The sequence below is a fragment of the Schistocerca piceifrons genome, chromosome 8 (genome assembly GCF_021461385.2).
Source record: "Schistocerca piceifrons isolate TAMUIC-IGC-003096 chromosome 8, iqSchPice1.1, whole genome shotgun sequence".
Lineage (NCBI taxonomy): Eukaryota > Metazoa > Arthropoda > Insecta > Orthoptera > Acrididae > Schistocerca > Schistocerca piceifrons.
In genome coordinates, this window is record NC_060145.1 from 120,784,125 (window position 1) to 120,792,050 (window position 7,926).

At 37.7% G+C, this 7,926-nt stretch overlaps 1 non-coding gene across 1 annotated transcript; it reads right to left on the reverse strand.

Moving 5' to 3' along the window:
* Nucleotides 1-1,976: 1,976 nt before the first annotated feature.
* On the reverse strand, nt 1,977-2,051 carry Trnat-ugu. Its single transcript has one exon. It is a non-coding gene; the product is annotated as a tRNA-Thr (tRNA).
* Between the last annotated feature and the right edge of the window lie 5,875 nt (nt 2,052-7,926).

Here is a 7,926-nt window from a genome sequence, read left to right on the forward strand (position 1 = left end):
CTATGCTCACATAGGTGATTGTTGATAGGAAGGTTTGTGAGACCAGAGACTCATGGATGGCTGTAAAACCAAAACTGAGGATAGCAAAGAAATAACAGAAATAGTGATTTAGTTTTCAAATGTTTGTTTACTAAGGAAGATACTGATGAATTGGCCCAGTTTAATTTCATACTAACACTGCTGCTAAGATGAGGAACATAAATATTAGTGTCAGTGGCATCCAGAAACAGTTGGAATTGCTAAAGTAAACCAGACTCCAGGGTCCAGTGGAATCCCTATCAGATTCTATACAGAATTTACAGGTGCGTTAATTCCCATTTTAACCATAGTATACTGTAGAGTTCTCCAACAAAAAACACTGCAAGCTGCTTAGAGAAAGCACTGGGCACATCTATCTAGAAGAAGAGTAGATGAAGTGATCCTCAAAATAAATTTTCAATCACACCAATGTTAATTTTTGTAAAATCTAGAAGATATTCTGAACTCAGTCATAATGGTGTATCTCATACAGTACACTTTCCTCCATGTCAACAGGCATTAAGTCCAAAAAACATTGACCCATACATAACCCAGCTCACATTTTTCTCACATAGCATTCTGAAACCCATGCATCAAGGTAGTCAGGTTGATACAGTATTTCTTGACTTCTGGAAAGTATTTCACTTGCTAAAATGCCAGTATTTATTAACAAAAGTACAACTGTATTTGTTATCAAATAAAATTTATGACTGGACTGAGGCTTTCTTGGTAGGGAGGAAGCATAATGTTATCTTGGATGAAAAGTCATTGGTAGAATTAGAAATAGCAGTGCCCCAGGAAAGTGTACTGTGACCAATAGTTTGCATGGGTATGATACAGACATAGAACAGAGTTGTAGATACAGCAAATGGCAAAATTTGGTTTATTTGCAGCATACAAGGAAAATAACTCTACAAAATACTTATGAATCCCATCTTAGAATATTGCTCATGTGTGTGGGACCCATACCAAACTGAACTAACAGGTTATTGAATATATTCAAAGAAGGGCAGCACAAAAGGTAAGAGGTTTGTCTGACTCACAGGAGAACGTTTGGAAATGTTGACATACCTGAGTTGGCAACTGCCTTAAGATCGACACCAGTTACCCCACAAAAGCCAACTTAGAAAGATTCATTGAATAGTATTATTTGAGGAATCTGATAACATACTTCAACCTCCAACACGTAACTTCAGTAGGGTTGACAGTGACAGGATTAGACTAATTACATTATGTGCAGGGCATTTCAGCAGTCATTATTCTAGCACCCCATACACAATATTGGAACTGAAAGGAACTCTAATACATGGCATAATGCTTAAGCACTTCAGAAGTGGTTCACAGGGTTGTACATAAATGCATAGATGTATTGGGCAATGTCTGTTTCCATTTGCAAGGAAAGAAAATTGACCCATTGTTTTAATTTTTATGTTGACACTGATTTCATACATAGTTAACCACAAAAACTGCTTGATAAGATGACCATCATGTTCTTTGCACAAATTTTACCAACACAGTAAGCCAAAAATACTTTTAGTATAGTAAATTATTCCCTCCCCCTGACTAGCCAATGCAACAGATGAATTTCATAAACAAGACTTCTCTGCTTAACAGAATGTGTAAAGGAGTCAGATGTGGAGATCAAAGTGGCTCAGCATATGGTGTATCTCAACTTCTTCAGCTTTTTCTGTATGTAGTGTTTACATTTTTCAAATGGGAGCTGAAAAATGTGCAGATCTCTATTGTGTGTGAGCAATTTTTATTCACTGTAAATTAATATGTTGTACTCTGTCAATATGTTGTACTCTGTCAATATATGAAGACAGTAACTGTTCTCGAAAGAACAGATTAATGTTGTGACCATGCAGCTTTTCCCTGGAATAAATGAAGGCTAACTGAAACCCTCAGCTGCTGACAGGTGTTGTTGATGTACCTCGATGTGGACAGCTGAAAATGTGTGCCCTGACCGGGACTCGAACCCGGGATCTCCTGCTTACATGGCAGACGCTCTGTCCATCTGAGCCACCGAGGACATAGATGAATAGCGTGACTGCAGGGACTTATCCCTTGGACGCTTCCCGTGAGACTCACATTCCCCACTGTCCACAATTCTACAAATGTAATGTACCTTATAGACATTTGCCCAGTCACTCATTACTTGCGCACGCTTTGGCGATTCCTATAAGAGTTTGGGCGACCTGTGCGCATTCGCACAGATGAAGGTCAATGGCTGGGTAGCCTTTAACTATATACATATATGAAGACAGTAACTGTTTTTGAAAGAACAGATTAATGTTGTGACCGTGCAGCTTTTCCCTAGAATAAATGAAGACTAACTGAAGCCCTCAGCTGCTGACAGGTGTTGTTGATATACCTCGATGTGGACAGCTGAAAATGTGTGCCCCGACCGGGACTTGAACCCGGGATCTCCTGCTTACATGGTAGACACTCTATCTATCTGAGCCACTGAGGTCACAGATGAATAGCGTGACTGCAAGGACTTATCCCTTGCACGCTTCCCGTGAGACTCACGGAATATCAGACCAGCTGTGTGGCTGGATTGAAGAGTTTTTAGCAAACAGAACACAGCATGTTGTTATCAATGGAGAGACATCTACAGACGTTAAAGTAACCTCTGGCGTGCCACAGGGGAGTGTTATGGGACCATTGCTTTTCACAATATATATAAATGACCTAGTAGATAGTGTCGGAAGTTCCATGCGGCTTTTCGCGGATGATGCTGTAGTATACAGAGAAGTTGCAGCATTAGAAAATTGTAGCGAAATACAGGAAGATCTGCAGCGGATAGGCACTTGGTGCAGGGAGTGGCAACTGACCCTTAACATAGACAAATGTAATGTATTGCGAATACGTAGAAAGAAGGATCCTTTATTGTATGATTATATGATAGCGGAACAAACACTGGTAGCAGTTACTTCTGTAAAATATCTGGGAGTATGCGTATGGAACGATTTGAAGTGGAATGATCATATAAAATTAATTGTTGGTAAGGCGGGTACCAGGTTGAGATTCATTGGGAGAGTGCTTAGAAAATGTAGTCCATCAACAAAGGAGGTGGCTTACAAAACACTCGTTCGACCTATACTTGAGTATTGCTCATCAGTGTGGGATCCGTACCAGGTCGGGTTGACGGAGGAGATAGAGAAGATCCAAAGAAGAGCGGCGCGTTTCGTCACCGGGATATTTGGTAACCTTGATAGCGTTACGGAGATGTTTAATAAACTCAAGTGGCAGACTCTGCAAGAGAGGCACTCTGCATCGCGGTGTAGCTTGCTCGCCAGGTTTCGAGAGGGTGCGTTTCTGGATGAGGTATCGAATATATTGCTTCCCCCTACTTATACTTCCCGAGGAGATCACGAATGTCAAATTAGAGAGATTAGAGTGCGCACGGAGGCTTTCAGACAGTCGTTCTTCCCGCGAACCATACGCGACTGGAACAGGAAAGGGAGGTAATGACAGTGGCACGTAAAGTGCCCTCCGCCACACACCGTTGGGTGGCTTGCGGAGTATCAATGTAGATGTAGATGTAGATTCCTCACTGTCCACAATTCTACATATTTAATGTACCTTATAGATAATGAGAGACTGGGCAAATGTCTATAAGGTACATTACATATGTAGAATTGTGGACAGTGGGGAATGTGAGTCTCACAGGTTCGAGTCCCAGTTGGGGCACACATTTTCAGCTGTCCACATCGAGGTATATCAACAACACCTGTCGGCAGCTGAGGGTTTCAGTTAGTCTTCATTTTCTCTGTCAATATGTTCTACTCTGTCAATATGTTGTACTCTGTCAATAAATTCTACTTGTATCTGTAGTATCTTACTAGTAAGTAAAAACTACCATCCTCCTCATTATTGACATCTCTATAACTGGCAGGTTTATTAAACCTTAACTCTTGGAGATTCAGTTTTTCATAACTCTCAGTTGTTCATAGCCTACATTCTGTACATCTGAAAGAAATAGAATATATTTAGTATCACTGTTTAGCATTTGTACTGCAATGATCAGTACTTCCACTTACCTTTATCCTTTTTCCCATAGATGTCTTCACCAGGTTCGCACTTAATGTGTGGGTCTCCAACAAAACCTTCCATACATTGACATATAATGAGTTGTCCTCCTTCCTCTATAACGATTGCAGACACTGCATATTCTCCACAGGTCATAGATGCACTTTTTTCTGCAATGAATGAATCTGCATCTGTAATTATGAACTGCATAAATTAACAGCTGTGACATTTTGGGAATGTAAGTGGAGCAACAGACTGAGTTAAAACATCGGTCTGGTACTCTATATTTACAAATGAGGATATGTTCTGAAACATGTCTGTCTGCAGCTGTAAACTGAAAACATGATTTTATTTACTGTGTAATATGCGGTAACAAAGGCCAATAGTTAGGAATTAATGTTCAGTTTTAGTTGGGATTAGGGTATCAAAAGCCACACAATGTGCTAAATTCGATACACCAATTGGTCAAAACACCTATTATGATAAAAAATTGAAAACAATTATAGTTTAATGGCTTATATATCAAGTTTATTAGAAAGGAAGCTCTACATTTTTATTACAACATTGTCTTTAAATTATGGTTCAGTCCTTCCACTTCAGTTGAGATAGGTCTTGACAACCACTAACCTAATGTCAAAGACAGTCAATGGGAATCTTCCATCTCCAGTCACCCTTACACACTCTGCCAGTTGCTGTTGTTCGTCACTGAAGAATACAAAAGACCCACATACTTTGTTTGTTCTTTATTTCAGTGCTGCAGTAAATGCACACCTTGATATTATTCAATTTTCAGAAGCCAACATTAATGGATGACCATTCTTCACACTTCTACCACAATTTTAATGTATCTTCAGTGTAATCTTTATACTTTCGAGCTCCAAAAGGCCTTTGATACTTTCAGACCACAATGTTTTGTGAAATGAGTGAAAATATGACAATTATTTCTTTTAAACTTTATGCTGTGTATTTTGAGGGAATAAAAGCCACTCTTATAGATGTTTTATGTTACCCCATGTTTGACAGTATTGTAAACTTTGCAACATAAAAAAAAAGTTTCAGAAGAATATGTTGAGAGGCAGCAAAGAAGTTCAAGCGTATCTGAAGTTACACTGGAAAGTTTCATTGGTAAACTCCATTACAACAAGCAAAGTTTTGAGGGGTATGAAATTGTACTAACACTGATCTGAAACAAAAATAATTATCTAAACTCACCTTCAAATGTCACCAATTTTCAAAGATATAGAGAAAAACTGTGCGTTATTACATACAAAATAGTGTCAACAAAAGATTCCTAACTAAGGAAGGTATGCGAGACCAGGGACTAACAGATGACAGAAAAACCAAAAGCTGAGGATAGCAAAGCAAAAGCAGAAATACTGACTTGGTTGTCAAATGTTTATTTACTAAGGAAGATACTGATGAACTGTACCAGCTTAATTCTTACACTGCTGCTAAGCCGAGGAATACAAATATTAGTGTCAGTGGCATTTAGAAACTGTTGAAATGACTAAAGAAAACCAGGTACCAGGGCCCAATGGAATCTGTATTTGATTTTATACAGAATTGATTGCTTGCATTAGCTCCCATCTTAACCATAGTATACTGCAGCCTCTCCAATGAAAGAACATTCAGGATGTTGGAAGAAAGCACAGGATACATCCTTCGAGATGAAGGGTAGTTCCAGCGATACTCAAATCTGCTTTCCAATCACACCTATGTTTATCTGTTGTAAAACCTAGAAGATATTCTGCACTGAGCCATGATTATGCATCTCAAACAGAACAGCTTCCACCATTAAGTCTGGAAACATTGATCCATATGTAACCCATCTCACACTTTTCTCACATAGCATTCTGAAATCCGTGCATCAAGGCAGTCAGGTTGATACAGTATTTCTTGACTTCTGAAAAGTATTTGATTTCGTAAAATGGCGGTACTTATTAACAAAAGTACAACTGTATTTGTTATCAAATAAAATTTATGACTGGGCTTTCTTTGTAGGGAGGAAGCATAATGTTATCTTGGATGAAAAGTCATTGGCAAAATTCAAAATAACTTTAGCAGTGCCCCAGGAATGTATAATGGTACCATTCTTATTAGCCTTATATATTAACCACCTGTAGTGACTCAAGAATTTTGGTGTAAATTCTAGAGACACTCGGCCTTCCACCATCTTGAACACCCGATATTTTAAAAGTAAGTAAGAGAGTGGAAACATATCTACTGCGCTGCTGTTTTTTGTGTGCACGTTGAAAGTTTGTAATGAGAAAACAATAAGTGGGGCAGTCTAATGATGCTGACAAGTGTTTGCCGCAAGAGCCACAGACACTGTGTAAGAGGACATGGAGTAATTAAATGCTATTCTTAGCTGTGTTAGTGAATGTGATTGTTGCAAAATAAATAAATAAAAAAAAAATAAAAAAATAAAAAAAAAATAAAAAAAATAAAAAAAAAATAAAAAAAATAAAAAAATAATAAAATGAACATTTGATTATAGACTTTTAACTTTTTTCATGTCTTAGCTCTGAATGGAGCAAAATGCATGGGACATCTATAAATTATTTTGTTGCTAAAACCAGAAAATTGTGATTATATTTAATTGTATCAAATGGGTTAAAAGCTCATAATACAAGTAAAATATGAGAAGACGGAAATATTTACATGTGAAATGCGAGAATGTTATTCTGCGTAATCCAGTAGATCGTTAATTGGTGAAAACATTAAGTTTGTAGATTTACTCCACACTTTCTGTCATCAGAAACCATTAGAATGTGGCAACTGACATGATCAGGACTCGAAGAAGGAGGAATTTCCAAACAAAATCAAGATAAAAAAGATATTGTGAGTTGCTATAGCAACCAATAGTAACAAGGCAGGGAAACTGTTTTGCAGAGTTGGATTCTGCATAAACGGTAAAAAGGGATGAAAATTAATAAGTACCATACAAGAAAAGATGTAAGGAAAATCTCAACAGTTTAGACTAAGAAGAGTTATGATTTGATCTATTCGATGACAAAGATCCAGTGTGGAGAGTAAGCACATCGCGGAGGCATGGACCCCATAACCAGCAACTGACACCAACGATGCCAGCTGTTACTCACTGGTGCTGACTACAAATCCGTTCATGGACACCAACTCTGAAACCTACATTTGATGCTGCTGGCACCCATGCTGTTCATCAGTGCTGATTCCATACCTGCTGACTGTTGCAGCCTAAAACTCTACACCAGGTGACTGAATTGTGAGTTAAGGAGACTGTTCAATAATAGACTGTTGTATAGTTATTATATTCAGAGGTTTTTTTTTATATATATAACATGATCTAAAAGTAAGAAAAATATGGATAATACTAAAAAAACTGGGGAAACATCAGAACCAGCCATGGCCATAAGAGTGACAAAAGATATGCTAGACTGTACTGAGGTAGCAAATTTAATTAAAGCACTAAGTCTTAAATTAGACTCAGTGAATACTCAACTAAATGCTAGAATAGATGACCAAACTGCAGCTGGAAATGCTCAAATTGCAACTTTAATTGAAAAATTAGATGCACAGAGTGCAAATTTAGCTACTTTAAGACAAGAACTAAGTCTTACGTTAGATTCAATAAATACTCAGTTAAATGATAGATTAGATCGACAGAAGGCAGATTCAGGTGCTATAAGAAAGGAACTAAGTGCTACTTTAAGTGAAAAACTAGAAGGGTGAGGTTTTAAATGCTAAGTTCAATGTCTTAAATGATAAACTGGAGAATTTGAAATTAGATTTAAAGAATGAATTAAGTAATTCCCTCACTATCCATGTAAACCAACTGTTCACTGACTTAAGTCAGACCCAGAGTAACCACTTTTAGGACTTAGCTAGAAAACTAGA